We start from the raw sequence: 17954 nt of genomic DNA, 5'->3' as shown, positions 1-17954 counted from the left end.
TAAAAACTTATCAATTGATGTTGGGTTGGAATTCTTCAAAAAAAACCAAAAGTAAATAATCGACATATTTAAATATCATATTCACCTGACACTCGACTGTCGATGCTTTTTGGAGTTTCAACTACCATGGGTCTGGTGCTTTACGTACATGGCTCCTTGTGTACTCGAGTGACTGAGGCAAAGTCCACTTCATGACCAAGCACAAACTTTGCATATAGCATCTTTGCAAAGTATTTGGGAATTTCAGAGTCAAATTTCCTAGCAAAGCTCATCTCCCAGATGCATTGTGCATTCTCTTTCATCCTTTCATTATAACACTGTGTAAGGGACCATTGCTCGTGGCTTGGGACATTTTTGGTACAATCCCATATAGCCAATAAATTGTCATCCAAGATGAGGACCTCTATAGATGAGTACTTCATGCCATTAGGGTTGTGGAAAATATTGGGAGCGGAAATTTCCTTTGTTTGCTCTTTTAATGATAGATGCGTGGTAGCATCAACCACATCCATCATGAACTTCATTGCTTGACTACCACGTGTGCGTTCGGGCTTGGTACTTGGCCTATGTGGATGGTCAAGAGGGTTCTCTTGATGATGATGCCATTGTTTTGTTGAAATTCTAAACCCTAAACATAATAGCAAAGATATGAGTTCAGGACATGATACATACATACATTTAAACACATTTGCTTCTTATCCTATTGTAGAAGATTGTTTTCTCAAAATTTCAAAACATAAACCCTAAAAACCAATGATGTTATCCAACATCCATTTCAAAACAGTGCAAATTTTAATTTAGGAATATTTAAAAACTACGGGACTTGCAACTGGAAATATGATGATATGTCAAAATTACAATTTTATAGATACGTTTTCATATCGCCCATTGGACGCATTGCGTCATGTTCATTAACACCGTGTGCATGAAGTTTAGTTAGCAGTGATTCCATTTTCATCCATTCCCGAGGCTCATTCTAGCACAAGTGGAGTTTACAATCCCATAACAGCTTGATTACATGCCCTGAGTATATTTCATCACTTGATAGTGCGGACCTGCACCCCACAAGGAAGTTGGCTATTTCAACAAGTAATCGACCGACAACATAGTAATCTGACATGGCTGACCATGCGCCATTTGATTGAGGTATAGCATCGTTTCTTGTGTAAAGCTCTGGTGTAAGGAAATCTTGACTTTGGAGCATGTGCCTGAACCTACTCTTAGTTCTGTGGAGACACCTGCCCCAATCAATAATGCTCATCCATGCAGATTTCCCATCTAGTGTGAAATCCATCACATAGTTTCTGGCATTCAAATCAGTGTGTCTGAACCCCCTCTTATGCACTTCTTTCATCGCACTAGCAATAGCTGTGCAAATGGCAAGAGCATTCTTATAGAATAGGTGTTCTCGCATTTGTGTATCATGCCATGCATTGCCGGGTTGCTCACGAGGGTTGCCTCACCTTGCCCAGTTTGGATAATCATGATACATGGAAGGTAGGCTCATGAGCATGTCGTGAATACTACCTCCATTGAAGTATGGACTGATTAACAAAAGATCACTAATGTGTATGTAACCAATTGCGTGACACACGGCCCTATGCATTACAGTCATGGCTAGCTCTATCTTCAATGATCTATGTGCATGTGCAGTATCGTGCCTCAACTTCTTGTGAGCATAAGATAGGGTTGGCTTGAAACCTGGCACACCCTTTATATTAACTTGGTATGCTTTTCCTTCCACTCCCCTACCTAATGCCTCAAGATTAATTGTCGATGTTAATAGTGGGAAGTGTACCATTGTAGAGCACGTCTGCAAACTTTGTGCACAAGTCTATTTGTGCCTTGCCATCTTGACTTATTGTGTCTATTCTTTTTTATGAGCCACTAGCAACTGGGTATAATATTGCGCGCATGGCAACATTTGATAGTCTACCGACCGCACCTTTTTCCTTTCGATTTTTCCTATGAATGGCAGCATGGGATTCTTTCTACAAGCCACCTATCCAACTTTGACCTTGCTGCATCTATCAAGGGCTCTGAATATTGCTTTACCATTTCCCATTGTACACTATATGATCCAGCACTCTAGGTAGGAAATTTAGTTTAGCCTCGTTCTCCTCTGTCCGCTCCACCTCTCCACACCTCATCTAGCTACAATCAAATTGAGCAAGTATGCACTGATGCATTTTATCCAGCTTAGACTTGGTATGCAAAATCTCTCTTATTTTCTCCTCACTCAATGATATAATATGTCGAACGCACACCCTACAAACAAGGTGTTGCAACTCGATTCTCCAAGTGTGTCTCTCTCTCTTTGAAGGGGTGGCTGCCATGAGGAAGGTAGAGGTATGGATCTAATTCACACAACAACAATTACGTAAGCACTCGTGAGGTTCTACTACCACGATGAGTCATGACGTGTACATACAAAAACCAACGCATAGCAATTAAGTAATTGAGACATCTAGGTCCAATCATAATGCATTACATTAACACTCAATAGTCATTACAAAAACAAATGCAAAAAAATCAAGAAATAAAATTGAGATCTACGGACATGCTAACATGGATTTCTAATAGATAATTATAATGAGAACCCTACAAGCAATAGCGTGCCTCATACAAATTACTCCAAGAAACCCTATCAAGCTATCGAAGAAGGATAGGCTATAAAAAATGAAATAGGAAAACATATAACCGCAATCACGATGTAATGAACCAAGATGATCTAGATCAACATTGTGTGATCACACATCTTGAGCACATTGGGAAGGTCATCGTCGAGATGAATCCAGCCGGCCAAAGTGAGCTATCATCCGGAAAATAAGTGGCTCTATTGACAACTACGTACAATATATATAAATATATGATACTAGACCAAAGTGAGATGAATCCAACCGGCTGGAGCGGCCCTTGATCATGATACTACCTAATAGAACATCACTCAAGGTGAGATGAATCCAACCAACTGAAGCAATTCATCATCTAGCCCCAAGTGATAAGCATCACACATATTCCTCTCTCTCAATTGGGATGAGGTGAATCCAACCGGCCGAAGCCAGCTATCACTCGACCTTAATCATGACACTACTAGAATATCACTTGAGGCAAGATGAATCCAACTGGCTAAAGCGAGTCATCATTTGGCCCCAAGTGAAACACATCATGCAAGCACACACAAAAAAGCAAGCAAGCACAAACATATGGCATATTTCTCTCTCTTTTCTCTCAGCTTAGGCGAGGTGAATCCAGCTGGCCAAAGCGAGCCATCACTCAACCCTAACTGAGAATAATAGTAAGGCTAGAAGCTCACCAAAAGCCTAAAGGAGAAGCGGAAAGGCAAGGATGCACAAAACAACGAAAAGCTATGGTGAATTTTGGTGAGAGGTGGGAAAAAATGACGTGAAGGTGCCCTTTTAAAGAACTCGACTCAACATACTGGCTGGTATGTCCAAACTAGTCGATTTTCATGGCCAATGCATGCATGCCATGTGTTCGGTCGATGCACATCGACGATCGGTATTTCACTACACCGACCGGTATTTTCTTGAATATACTGACCGGTGTTTTGTTTCACCGATCAGTTTATTATATACCGACTGGTGTAGTGATTCACCAACCGGTATTTTTTCACCGATCGGTGAATCCCAACACCGTTCGGTATTTTTGAAAAAATACCAATTGGTGTTGGGATTCACCGATCGGTATGTAGCAGGTCAACCAGTGCATGTTGACCGATTATAAAAAATGTGTTTTTTTGCATTTTGAACGTCCACATGCATTTTTAATTCAAAAAACACTTTCTTTTCTTTTAAAAAACATACTAAAAAAATCCTAGAGTGCAGAGAGAATACTTGACTTGAAATGGTTGTGGGCTTGCTATGTCAGCCGTTTTCATCTCGATCAAAGTCTAGCTGGTTGTGGAGCTCGCGATTGCTGGCTTGTAGCAACTCACAAAATTATGATGCACTTGTGTGGATAGATCGTAGTATACATAGGTTTATGATCCTTCTTTTTCACGTGTTATCACGTGAGAAAATCTAGATATGAGCTTGTTAATATATTACAATTTGTACCCCATGAAGCCACACTTATGTGGAAAATATATCTCAAGGTTTACAAAGTATGCTAGCTTAGAGTATAGAACAAAAGAGTGCTTGTATGTGCTTCTACAAGTAATGCTTATATCTATTTCACTAGTGTGTGTGACATATCGACATTTGTCCACATATCATAATGTTGCAAATGATCATGTTGCTAATAGATGCTTACTTGGGAGAGAGAGGGATGTGGGAAAAGGTTGCATGCCATCCCATGCTAGGTAGAATACCACGCTCATAATCATCCAATCATGTTCAGGAGGGGGCAAGACAATTGGATTATTTCTCTCTCTTGAGGACTAGCAAGCTTATATATGTTCTAAGTTACATGTGCCAAATAGCCACATCAATTTTTGGATGTGGAACTATGAATGAAGCTAAATATTGTTGTTTGTTCTAAGTTTCATGGTAGTAATGTCTTGAAATGTAAACATGGAAATGTTCATAAATGAACATATCACTTATAGAAAAAATTTGCTTATCACTACAAGGCATAGGCCATTTTCCGACGGAAATACCGACGCTTTTTACATTAAAATTTTTTTTTTTCACGGGCGCAAAGGTTGCTATAAAAGTCGTTAAAATCGTCGGAAAAGGAGCGTCGCTATAAACCGTCGCTATATAGCGACGCTGTTAATCGTCGCTATATAGCGACGATGAAAACGTCGCTATATAGCGACACTGTTAATCGTCGCTATATAGCGACACGGTAAACGTCGCTATATAGCGACGATTAATAGAAGTAAAAAAAAAGGGTTAGTGGGGCTAAACAGGGCTTCCTTTTGGCCCTGTTTAGCCCCACTAATCCTTTTTTTTTTTTTGTAATTACAAAAGAAAGTTTTTTATAACAAAATTTCCCTTGCTTGCAGGGTGATACAAAATTATTCTTGTGAACGATGAGGAAGAAATGCATATACATAAACAACTGTGTTTGTAATAAAATTACCCTGTGAAAGGGCGATACAAAATTGCTCAAACGAGCGGATATACAATGAGCTACTACCACTACTCATCCGAATCCGAATCTGAATCGTCTTGTTGGCCTGTTCCTTGGTCCTCGACACCTGCGTCTTCTCCCTCGTCCCTGACACCTGCGTCTTCTCCCTCGTCCTCGGCATCTGCGTCCGATCCTTGCCCCTGTTGATCACTCGTCTCTGATGATGGGACGCTTGAGCTTTGACCCTAAGAGTGAACCATATAAATCGAAAATTAGATTGGAACTTAAATTAAAAAGTGAGATTACAAGTAGGAGTAAACTTATACCGTGCGAGCAGCCACCTCAGCCCAATCGACTGTCGCTCCCATTGCCTCTTGCTCAATGAACCACGGCTTTGTTCCTATCCGAAATGCACACCGCGTCTCTGCATCCGTAGGAAGACGACCCATCGCAGCTTGCTGTGGATCCAATTTACGAGAGTTAGAGCTAGCTAAAGTGCATGTAATATGTAAGTAAAACAAATAGAACAATACATTAAATGGGAAGAAGTAGACTTACCACGGTTGCCTCGAACGCATACCGTCCACCTGCACCAACGTGCGAAGTACCTACGACGTCCAGCCATCTCTTCGCAGCCCTCCTCTGACCCTCGAACATTTCGGGATGGTCCCTATGTTGCTTCTTGAAGTACTTCCAATCAGCTTTGTCTGCCCAGCTGGGTTTAGCTAACCCCTTTGTAATGGAAGTACGCAAGGTTGATCTGCGATGCTTTAGGACCAAACCCATGCGCTCGAGCATATAATTGTTATTAAACTCCACATTTGGCGGATTAGGATATCTTTGTTTTAACTCATCGATCACCGCCTGTTTCTTTTGGGCATCTTGATACCGCCAATCGATATTTATGCCGCTCTTGAAGTGATAACTCATCAACCTCCTCATGGCGGCCATCACTGCTTTGCCCTTTTTGTCTTCTATTATCTCTCCGGCAGATGTGATTTGATAGGAGAGATCCCCTTATGAGTAAGGGGGACTGACGGTAGCAGAGTCTGAAGGAGTGGAAGCTGCGCGACCGCTTCCGGATCGAGGAGTAGCTGTGGGAGTAGGAGAGGGAAAGGGACCTGACTGATACTGTGTCTCCGGACCAAGTGGAGACCTAAAGGAGCGTGAGTGTGCTGACTCGTCTACATCTCCTGAGTCAGCACAACATGAGCCGCCCATCCTACTCTTCCTTCCCTTGCGGGAGGCATGCGCAGGTGATGATCCCGCGGTCGAAGGGGCGCGAGGGGATGGCTGGGCAATACGTCCACCCGTCGGTGTAGGGGAAGGAATTACGGAGGTCCTCTGAGAGAGTAGAGAGAAGAATCTCGCTGCCTCCTCATCGCTCATCTGCGCTACAAACTCGTCGGGAGTCCCGACAAAGCCATGCGCGGCTAGCAAAGGAGTCCCCTGAGGGGTAGTCGCAGTGCTACGTGGAAGAGGGGTCGGACCAGGGGTAGTCACAGTGCTAGGACCGAGAGGAGTCGGACCAGGGGTACTCCTCGGGGTAGTCGCCTGAGAGGAATCAAAGTCCTCTGGAGCATATAGATCGTGAGCTCTCCTCCTGCGAGGCTGTCCGTACTCGTCGGATGAGCGACGTGATCCCATGTCTAACATAGACACAAACACGAAAACAGAAAACAAAAAACAAACATGAGCATTCTCATAGGCATAGGCATAGGCATAGGCAAGAAGAAAGAAGAGGGAAATGAAAGAAGAGGGAAAGGAAAGAGGAAAAGAAGAGGGAAAGAAGATGTAAAGGAAAGAAAAGAATGAGAATGAGGAAATAGAGAATGAGAGAAGGGGGAAATAGAGAAGGGGAAAGAGATGAGGGAAAATAGAGAAGGAGAGAAGGGGGAAATGAGAGAAGGGGGAAATAGAGTGGGAAAAGGAGAATGAGCGGAAATAGAGTGGGAAAAGGAGAATGAGCTTATGCAGAAATAGAGAATGAGCTTATGCTTCTCTCATTCTCTATTTCCGCATAAGCATGAGCTTATGCGGAAACTTAAGCATAAGCTCATGCACATGCATGAGCATAAGCATGAGCTTATGCTTAAGCATAGGCATCGGAAATAGAGAAGGAGATTATGCTTAAAATAGAGAATGAGTTTCCGCATGCTTATGCTCATGCGGAAAAAGAGAAGGAGCTTGTGCGGAAATAGAGAATGAGTTTTCGCATAAGCTTCTCTCCTTCTCTTTTTCCGCATAAGCTTATGCGGAAAAAGAGAAGGAGAGAAGCTTATGCGAAAACTCATTCTCTATTTCCGCACAAGCTCCTTCTCTTTTTCCGCATGAGCTTATGCCCATGCGGAAAAAGAGAAGGAGCTTATGCGAAAAAAGAGAAGGAGCTTATGCGAAAAAAGAGAATGAGAGAAGCATAAGCTTCTCTCATTCTCTATTTCCGCATAAGCTCATGCGGAAACTTATGCATAAGCTCATGCTCATGCATGAGCATAAGCAGAAAAAGAGAAGGAGCTTATGCAGAAAAAGAGAAGGAGAGAAGCTTATGCGGAAACTCATTCTCTATTTCCGCATAAGCTCCTTCTCTTTTTCCGCATGAGCTTATGCTTATGCTCATGGGTGAGCATGAGCTTATGCTCATGTTTCCGCATATGCTCACACAAAAGAGAAAGAGAAAGAGCTTATGCTTATGCTTATGCTCATGCATGAGCATAAGCATGAGCTTATGCTTATGCTTATGCTTAAGCATAACCATAAGCATAAGCTCATGCTTATGCTCATGCGGAAAAAGAGAAGGAGCTTATACTCATGCGGAAAAAGAGAAAGAGCTTATGCGGAAAAAGAGAATGAGAGAAGCATAAGCTTCTCTCATTCTCTATTTCCGCATAAGCTCAAGCGGAAACTTACGCATAAGCTCATGCTCATGCATGAGCATAAGCATGAGTTTATGCTCATGCTTATGCTTAAGCATAAGCATAAGCATAAACACATGCTTATGCTCATGCGGAAAAAGAGAAGGAGCTTATGCTCATGCGGAAAAAGAGAAGGAGATTATGCTCATGCGGAAAAAGAGAAAGAGCTTATGCGGAAAAAGAGAATGAGAGAAGCATAAGCTTCTCTCATTCTCTATTTCCGCATAAGCTCATGCGGAAACTTACGCATAAGCTCATGCTCATGCATGAGCATAAGCATGAGTTTATGCTCATGCTTATGCTTAAGCATAAGCATAAGCATAGCTCATGCTTATGCTCATGTGGAAAAAGAGAAGGAGCTTATGCTCATGCGGAAAAAGAGAAGGAGCTTATGCTCATGCGGAAAAAGAGAAAGAGCTTATGCGGAAAAAGAGAATGAGAGAAGCATAAGCTTCTCTCATTCTCTATTTCCGCATAAGCTCATGCTTATGCTCATGCGGAAAAAGAGAAGGAGCTTATGCTCATGCGGAAAAAGAGAAAGAGCTTATGCGGAAAAAGAGACTGAGAGAAGCATAAGCTTCTCTCATTCTCTATTTCCGCATAAGCTCATGCGGAAACTTAAGCATAAGCTCATGCTCATGCATGAGCATAAGCATGAGCTTATGCTTATGCTTATGCTTAAGCATAAGCATAAGCATAAGCTCATGCTTATGCTCATGCGGAAAAAGAGAAGGAGCTTATGCTCATGCGGAAAAAGAGAAAGATCTTATGCGGAAAAAGAGAATGAGAGAAGCATAAGCTTCTCTCATTCTCTATTTCTGCATAAGCTCATGCGGAAACTTAAGCATAAGCTCATGCTTATGCTCATGCGGAAAAAGAGAAAGAGCTTATGCGGAAAAAGAGAATAAGAGAAGCATAAGCTTCTCCCTTTCTCTATTTCCGCATAAGCTCATGCGGAAACAAGCATATTAAGCTCATGCTCATGCGGAAAAAGAGAAGGAGCTTATGCTCATGCGGAAAAAGAGAATGAGAGAAGCATAAGCTTCTCTCATTCTCTATTTTCGCATAAGCTTATGCGGAAACTTACGCATAAGCTCATGCTCATGCATGAGCATAAGCATGAGTTTATGCTCATGCTTATGCTTAAGCATAAGCTCATGCTTATGCTCATGCGGAAAAAGAGAAGGAGCTTATGCTCATGCGGAAAAAGAGAATGAGAGAAGCATATGCTTCTCTCATTCTCTATTTCCGCATAAGCTTATGCGGAAACTTACGCATAAGCTCATGCTCATGCATGAGCATAAGCATGAGTTTATGCTCATGCTTATGCTTAAGCATAAGCATAAGCATAAGCTCATGCTTATGCTCATGCGGAAAAAGAGAAAGAGCTTATGCGGAAACTTAAGCATAAGCTCATGCTCATGCATGAGCATAAGCATGAGTTTATGCTCATGCTTATGCTTAAGCAAGCATAAGCATAAGCATAAGCTCATGCTTATGCTCATGCGGAAAAAGAGAAGGAGCTTATGCTCATGCGGAAATAGAGAATGAGAGAAGCATATGCTTCTCTCATTCTCTATTTCCGCATAAGCTTATGCGGAAACTTACGCATAAGCTCATGCTCATGCATGAGCATAAGCATGAGTTTATGCTCATGCTTATGCTTAAGCATAAGCATAAGCTCATGCTTATGCTCATGCGGAAATAGAGAAGGAGCTTATGCTCATGCGGAAAAAGAGCTTATGCGAATGAGAGAAGGGGGAAATAGAGAAGGGGGAATGAGAGAAGCATAAGCATAAGAGAATAAGAGGGAAAGGAAAGAGAGAAGGGAAAAGAGAGAGGGGGAAAGAGAGAAGGGGGAAAGAGAGAATAAGAGAAGAGGGAAAAAAGAGAAGGGGGAAAAATGAGAAAAAGAGAAGGGGGAAGACGGAAAGAGAGAGAGGGGAAGAGAGGGTTCCTACGCCCATTACTGCAGCTAGCGCTTAAGGCGCTAGCTGCAGGCCAATGCAAATAACAAAAATATTAAATGGAAAGAAGAGGAAGCACTTACCTGTAAAAGTATGTCCCGCTCGGTGTAGTGGACTGGCCCCACAAAAGAGAGAGTATGTCCCACTCGGTGTAGTGGACTGGCCCTACAAAAGAGAGAAAACAACCCATTTTTTCAAATAAGATGTTAGTGGAAAGAGGAGATCACAAAAGCAACTTCTTGAAAGGAGACAAGGAAAGAGAAGATTGAGGAGACAAGGAGAAAGAGAAGGAAAGAAATACAGGAAGAAGAGGTGAGTTTTCTTTCTTTCTTTCTTTCTTGAAATTTCGTTTTTTGTTTCAATCCTTTCAAATCAAGCATGAAAACTAGTTTACAACTTTAGCAATACAAGTAGAAACACTCACAAAACCAAAGCTAACAAACAAACAACCTACATTGTTGAAACAAACTCACCTCTTGAAAAACTTTCTTTCTGGAAACCAAAGAGGGAAAAAGGAGAGAGAGGGAGTACAAGAGGTAGGAGAAGGGTGAGGAGTGGGAAATAGAGTGGGAGTTTGCCTGGAATAGATGGGAGGTCGTCGAAAATAGGTGGGAGGAGATTTTGGGTTGCTTACTTGAGAGATTAGGAATGGCTTATGCAAAACGCCGCGCGTTTCGTCGTTTCGGGTTTTAACCCATAGCGTCGCTATATAGCGACGAAACAGCGTCGCTATATAACGACGCTTACTGTTTATTTTTTTGTGTAGCCTCTTGTGAAGCTCAAACATGCTATGCTTATAATTGTCAATATCTCCTCTTACTATATAGCCTTACCATATAGGATTTTTTGTTTCAATCCTTACTATATAGCGACGTCATTCTTTTTATATGGCCTCAAGAGAAGCTCAAATTAAACATGCTATGCTCATAATTGTCAATATCTCCTCTTCATGCTTATGTTGTGGTTTTATAAGTGTAGATGGAAGGGACGAGTGGAAGCTCATCCGATGATGCGCCAACGCCCGGGAGCACGAAGTGGCTTACGGAGAGGTTATATTGTCATTGCACTCATTGCAAGCGAGAAGTACGACATCAACGTCGTATTATCATGCGCCACTTGCGGATGTATGGGGAGGAGCCGGAACCAGTACCCCCTGTTGGTGTTGCACATGTTGATGGATCATCGGTAAGTCAAAGCTATTTAAGTTCGCAATCTTATTGTATACCCGGAAATAGAAGATCTTCTATTTACACGAATGAGCTTATGACAGGATGAGGAGGGTGACGAGGGTACACATATACCTTCTCACTTTCAACAAGACTATAGTCTCCCGGATGATGACGAGGGTATGGTTGACATGATGGATTCCATTTTTAGGGACACTACATCCCACGTACACGTGATGTCAGAGTCTGAGGTGAAAATGCGAGAGTTGCAATCAACACAATTGTACGAGGGTGCTAGGATGTCTAAACTACGTGCTTGTCTCTCAATCTTGAATCTACAAGTACAGTATGGGTGGTCGGATACAAGTGTCTCGGTCTTAATGAGGTTAGCCCTTGCATTAATTTGACTCATTATTTGGATATTGTTTGTTTTGAGAATCATCATTTGGATAGTGTCTTTGTCATAGGTTGCTCCAGAAGATGTTGCCTGCACCAAATACCATGCCCGCATCAAGAGATGAAGCGAAAAAGATGCTAACAACGGTGGCTATGGATTATGATACCATCCATGCTTGTCGTAATGATTGTATTCTCTTTCGTCGTGAGCATGGAGATTTGGCTAGTTGTCCAAAGTGTGGGGAACAACGATATAGAGATGACTTGCAGGGTGAGCGGATACCGGTAAAGGTCTTAAGACACTTTCCCATCATTGCAAGAATACAACACATGTTTCGATGCAAATCCATAGCGGAGTTGATGACATGGCATGCATCTCATCGGTCCACTGATCACACATTGAGGATTCCCGCAGATTGTGCAGCTTGGAAGCACATAGATAATCAGTGGCCGGACTTTGCGAGGGAGCCACACAACTTACATCTTGGGCTAGCCATGGACGGCGTGAATCCTTTCGGGTTACGCTCGACATCTTGGTCGACATGGCCCATAGTCGTGGTGAATTACAATATCCCACCATGGCTAACAATAAAAAAGGGACACCTCATGCTTGCACTACTTGTGCCAGGAAAGTACAAGGCAAAAAACATGGACGTGTACATGGCACCTTTGATAGAGGAGTTACAGATATTATGGAGAGGAGTGCAGGTCTCTGATATTTCCAGAGCTCCTAGGCATACCAATGATATTTTGGTCAGGGGTATCTTGATGTGGACCATGCATGACTACCCAGGATATGGAGAGTGCGCAGGTACGTGGTTATGTCTTTACATGTACAATGAGGGATTATGCTTTTTTTACTCTCTTTTGCACGCATGTCTTGTACTAACATATTCATGCACGCGTGCAGGACTTGTTACAAGTGGGTACCATGCTTGTCCTGTTTGTGGACCCGCTTTGAAATCGCTTGCACGCTACTCCAAACATATGAGGAAAAATGTTTATGAAGGTCATGCTCGATACCTTCCACTCGACCATCTCGCACGTGGAGGTCAGCTTGATCCACCACCATCATATTTGAAAGCAAGTGATTGGATTCAAGCTTGGAGGGAGAATGGAGAGGAACCTCCTCCTGGTATGAAGAGGCTATCGATCTTTCACGAGCTTCCTTATTGGGGTCAGTTACAAATCAATCATCTCTTGGATCCCATGCATATCTTTAAGAATGTGGGGGCTACCATTTGGGCACACTTGGTTGGTTCCAAGGACTGAGAGGAGTGCGAGAAGACTTGCGTGCTATGAATAGGATGTCTCGTTTGTGGCCCCAAGTGCATGCTTCAGGAAAAGTTGTCCTCCCGAAAGCAACGTGGATCCTCTCTACGAGGGAGGAGGCAGCGATCAAGGCAGACATTGCCTCTTTTCAAACACCGACAGGGTACATGCGTTGCTTGAAAGGAGCATTTTCAAAGGACAATAAGCTTAGTGGCCTCAAGTCCCATGATTGGCACAAGGTCTTACAGGTATTCTAAGTAGAATTAGTGTACCGATAATAGTGATGCATTAGCGTAATTATTATTATGTTATATTGTTGACATGATTTCATTGTTGCTTTGATAGTTCATCCTTCCAATTACAATAAAAGGGTGCTTACAAGAAGATGTTAGAAATGCTATATTCAAGATCTGTGGTATTGTGAGGTATGCTTACTATCAATTCGCATTATGTATTTTCTTCATGGACATGTGAAATAGGTGGATATCTCAAATATCTTACATATGCATGGACATGTGAAATAGGTGGATATCTCAAAAAGAGATCTCTATATCGAGCATCGAGAAGGCTAGGGTGGAATCCATCGAAGCCGTATGCTTGCTTGAGAAGCACTTTCCCTCAAGCATTATGACAACTCAAGTCCACTTGCTTGTGCACATAGTTGATGAGGTGGCTATAGTAGGTACCGTTCATAATCGATGGATGTTTTTTCTCGAGCAGTTTATGAAAACTTTAAAGGGGTTTGTAAGACAAAGAGCAAGACCAAAAGCAAGCATGGCAGAGGGATGGCTTGTGCAAGAGTCATTAGTATATATCACAGAGTTTCTTGCATCCACGGATCCTGATATGCCGCAAGCTTGGCACAACGGGATGATGATCGCATCATTGGCGAGGTCCCCCAAGGAAAAGGGATTGAAAGAAAGATGAGCGAAGAGCAAATGGAAAAATTCAATAAGTTTTGTATCCTCAATAGCCCTGAGATGCAGAAGTGGATTGAGGGATATGAAGTGGCTAAAGCAGAAAGAATAAATGCAAGGACGAGATTCATAGTAATGTACAGGCGATCACAACCATATCCATGAGATCTGGCTCTTCTCCCTACTCACATGTCACTTGATTGGCTACAACTAGCTGTACGTAAAGCCGAACGTGATGGAGAGACAATAAACGAGCGCGAGCGGGAGTTATCATCTGGATGTATGGTGCATGTAAGTTTCTTATCTCTTGACGTAATTAAGTAATTATTTGTGGCAATATATGCTATAAAATAGGTGCATCTTCATTGATTTAACGATGCTCTTTTACAGTACAAAAAGTACAGTGCATTATGGTCATATGGACGACATTTTTGCGTGGAACGCATCGATTCAAAGAGAGTCACGTATGATTGTGGAGTCATGGCTAACTTCACACAAGATAGCCGAGCAAGTGCAACCATGCATTGTAACACCATCCATCTACTATGCTAATCATTAAAAGCTAGCAAAGGATGCAAGTCATGCTTGACTAAGATGCATACTCCTGAAAAACTCAAAGTGGCTACATAAAAAATGTCATATCCTGCAAAGTCTCAAAGCCTCACTCAAATTAGCCATGAAAGACAACTTACTCATGAGATGGATATTATTTCATCTACCCAGAATATATTGACTCAAAATGATCAAAGAAAGCTTCGTAAATGGCAAGTTAGAGCCAAGGTTAAGCCCTCGTTGGACAAAGGCTATTCTTCAAAATGCTTTTTTAAGAGCTTGCATGTAGGAAGACAAAGACAATCAATTGAAAGGATTCAAAAACAGGATGGTTGCTGGACACAATCTCAATCCCAACTAGAGATTGAATGTGTACAGCATTTCAAAAACATTTTCTTGCAGCCTTTGCCTTCCTCTGATCAGCAGTTCCAAGATCAACGTAGATTTTTGGATCATGTCAAGTCAAATATTGATTCAAAGGTTGCTACAAATCTTGAAAAGCATTTCTAAGACACTGAACTTGATGATGCTATGGCACATTTGGCTAAAGGTAAATCCCCAAGATGGGATGGATTAACAGTGGAATTTTTTGTGGCTTTTTGTGCTGATCTGAAAGATATCGTTCTTAAAATGATTAATTTGGCCTAGCAAGAAAGGCAGCTACCTCGTTCCTAGAAGCATGGCATAGTGAAATTGGTTCCTAAAAACCGGTTGTGTGAAACTTTTGCTGACTGAAGGCAAATTACTCTCAAGCCTATCATTTATGAGCTCCTTGCTAAGATGATTGTGCAGAGAGTTAAAGGGATATTGCATCATGGTTTTGTTCCTAGGAGATAGATAAATGACAACATTTCCAATACACTTGTTGCCATTGAATATGCTAAATATAATTCACAAGATGTTTTGATTATGCAAGTTGATGTTGCTAAAGATTTCAATACTGTTCACTCACCTTCCTCTTCTCAATGCATACTTGGAAAGCACTTGTCCAGGACATGGACTCTGTTTAAATATGTGTGGCAAGGTCGCCCCTTTAGTGCTCTGTTGTATGCAATTGCTACCCATCTGTTGCTGTTATATATGGATTATTTGACTAACTTATAGTTTCATGGTCTTCAGTTGCCTGGAGCACAATCTTTTTTGGCACACGCGTATGCTGATGATTCTCTTTTCATGCCTCAAAATAGTCCTATTGAAATCAGGCTTCTCAATCGCACTCTTTCTGACTTTAGATTGATAGTTGGTCTGAATATCAATTTTGACAAATCTAAGATTGCCATTGAAAGCTTGGGCTTGTCACCCACTTATTTGGCTTGGTCAAATTTTGCCTCTTGATCGAATTGTCAGACATCTAGGGTATCATGTCGGCTAGAATATTACCATCAAATAGAAAATGGCATGGGTGTCTCAGAAGCTTTATCAGAAGTTGGATTATTGGAAATTATCCACATTGCCACTACATGTTCGTCTCATAATTGTTCAATCCATTATTATGGCTCATGTTCAGTTTTATTTGCCCCTTTTACATTGGACTTGAGGCTGTTAAAAATGCACTTTATATGTTCTCCAAAGATGCATGGGGCTCTTAACATTCTCGACATTATCATATATTAGCAAGAAATATTACCATGCTTCCTACCTTTTAATTTCAACAAAATCAGCCATGGTCTATCATGTTGGCAGCCATGTGTATGAACATTAGGACAAAGGCATATGGGGATTGGATTACTAATCATTGGGAACTAGTCATTGGCAAATTTCATGGCATTATCACTAGCTATCCTTACTCCTATTCTCTATTACACGATTGGAAGCGAGTGCTTTCTAAAGTTCACCAATACCACTAGCCATACACTGTAAGAGGTGCTTTTGAGACCAAATGGGCTCACACCATCCACACCCAATCCAAGTCTCAAGTTCCTAGATTCTTTCTTGAAGCTTGGCCATGTGTCTTCAATATGCTTCCACGCAGGTGTGTCTGCGGGAGTTCTCCACTTGCCATCAGTTGATCGATGGGAGGAATTCCATGTTCTATCAATGAATGCCTTGTGAACTAAACGTTTTGGAGTTTTTAATGTTTTATTCGAAATTGTAATCGTCAGCTATAGACGTGCATGGAATCGTGCTAATTAAAATACGATTGGCTATAAGAGTTGAATTGTACACTGTAGAAATGGGATTCCTGCAACCACACAATATATACAACATTCTGTTCAACCACACAGAATCATCCTTTTAAAAAAAAATACTATGCAGAGCATCTATTAGTGCATCTTTCTATTTTTTTAAATTTTCTATAGAGCGTCTAATAGCGCGTTTATAGGCACGTCTATAGGTGCATCTATTTGTTATATAGGCACACCTATACATGCGGATCTATGGATGCACTAATAGACATGCAAAAAGATGCGCCCGTAACTTCTTTTTAAAATTAAGAAAACGCGTCTATGTGCATGTCTATGGATGCATTGTGGTGTTGTGTTTTATCATAATTTGAAGGATATATTGATTAACTTATAGAGGATTGGGACCATATGGTTCTGTCACAATTTGAAAGATATATTGAATTTATAGAAGTTCCCAATCTTTGATGCAATATTTCTATATATGTTGTTTTGTTAAGCTTGCATGAGCTCTTTGCATATTTCAAGTGACCTAACACATTTCCTTAGTCTTTGTATATGGCATACATGATTTGTCTTGTTTCGTCTTTGTTTCTCTTACTTTTAGCACACATGCTTTGTCTATTTATTCTTTGTTTATCTTAGTCTTGTGGCATTGCCAAGTGTCAAAACCAAGCCTGAGCTTGCATGTTTCCTAATGTTGTAGCCAATACCTTACTTTTTTATGTATAGATTGAAATAATGCACATGATGTAGATATCTTACATTCTAGATGTCTCATATTTTCTCCAAAGTGACTCCAAAAGTAGTAATGTATCTCTCAGATAAGGAATTTTAAAATGCTTCCTAGATAAATATATATTTACATAATGCGATTTATAAAATTTAGAAAAATTTACAGAGGTGGTGAAAGGAAATGCTAAGAATAGTTTACATAGGGATTTAGAAAAGGAGCCTTGAAAGCACGTGATATAGTCATATTATATTAAGTGACCTGCCCGAGGATGTAATAAAAAAGAAAACAAGGTGAATACTATTCAAAAGGCTTGCCGAAAACAAATGGGGAGGCAAAGAGCGAATGAAGGCGAGGCCAGGGAGGGATGGTGGAGTAGAAGGAGGTGAGGTAAGAAGCTCAAAAAGAGAGAGAGAGAGAGAGAGAGAGAGAGGGGGGGGGGGGTGGTGGAAGGAGGTGAGGGAAGAAGCTCAAAGAGAGAGAAGAGAAAGAGAGAAGGTGCCCCAAAATAGGAGTGGCCCATTATTGCCCCAATTATTGAGGCCCCAAAGATAGTTTTCCAAGATGGATACCATGAAAAGATCATGAAAAATAATTCTCTTTTGAAAAGATGAAACCATTACTAAGACCTACCCTAAAGTGCAGGCCAAAAAGTTTGAATTTAAACAAGAACGTATGCAAGTCGTCTTGCAATTTCCCACAACTTAATAGGACCGTAATTCGGGTGAGGGACAATGCACTTTGTGCAAATGACTGCAACAAAGACGAAATAACAAATGTAGAACACGCGACTGAAAACTATTAGAAGCTTGGAAGCTGAGCCATTTCAAGGTCAACATTTCCCAAGAACAATATTTTTTGCTCAAATATAAGGAT

This window comes from Dipteris shenzhenensis, chromosome 1, assembly GCF_047967505.1.
Source record: "Dipteris shenzhenensis isolate YYH24624 ecotype China chromosome 1, Dip_SZ_1.0, whole genome shotgun sequence".
Classification (NCBI taxonomy): Eukaryota; Viridiplantae; Streptophyta; class Polypodiopsida; order Gleicheniales; family Dipteridaceae; genus Dipteris; species Dipteris shenzhenensis.
This window is presented reverse-complemented; position numbering follows the sequence as displayed.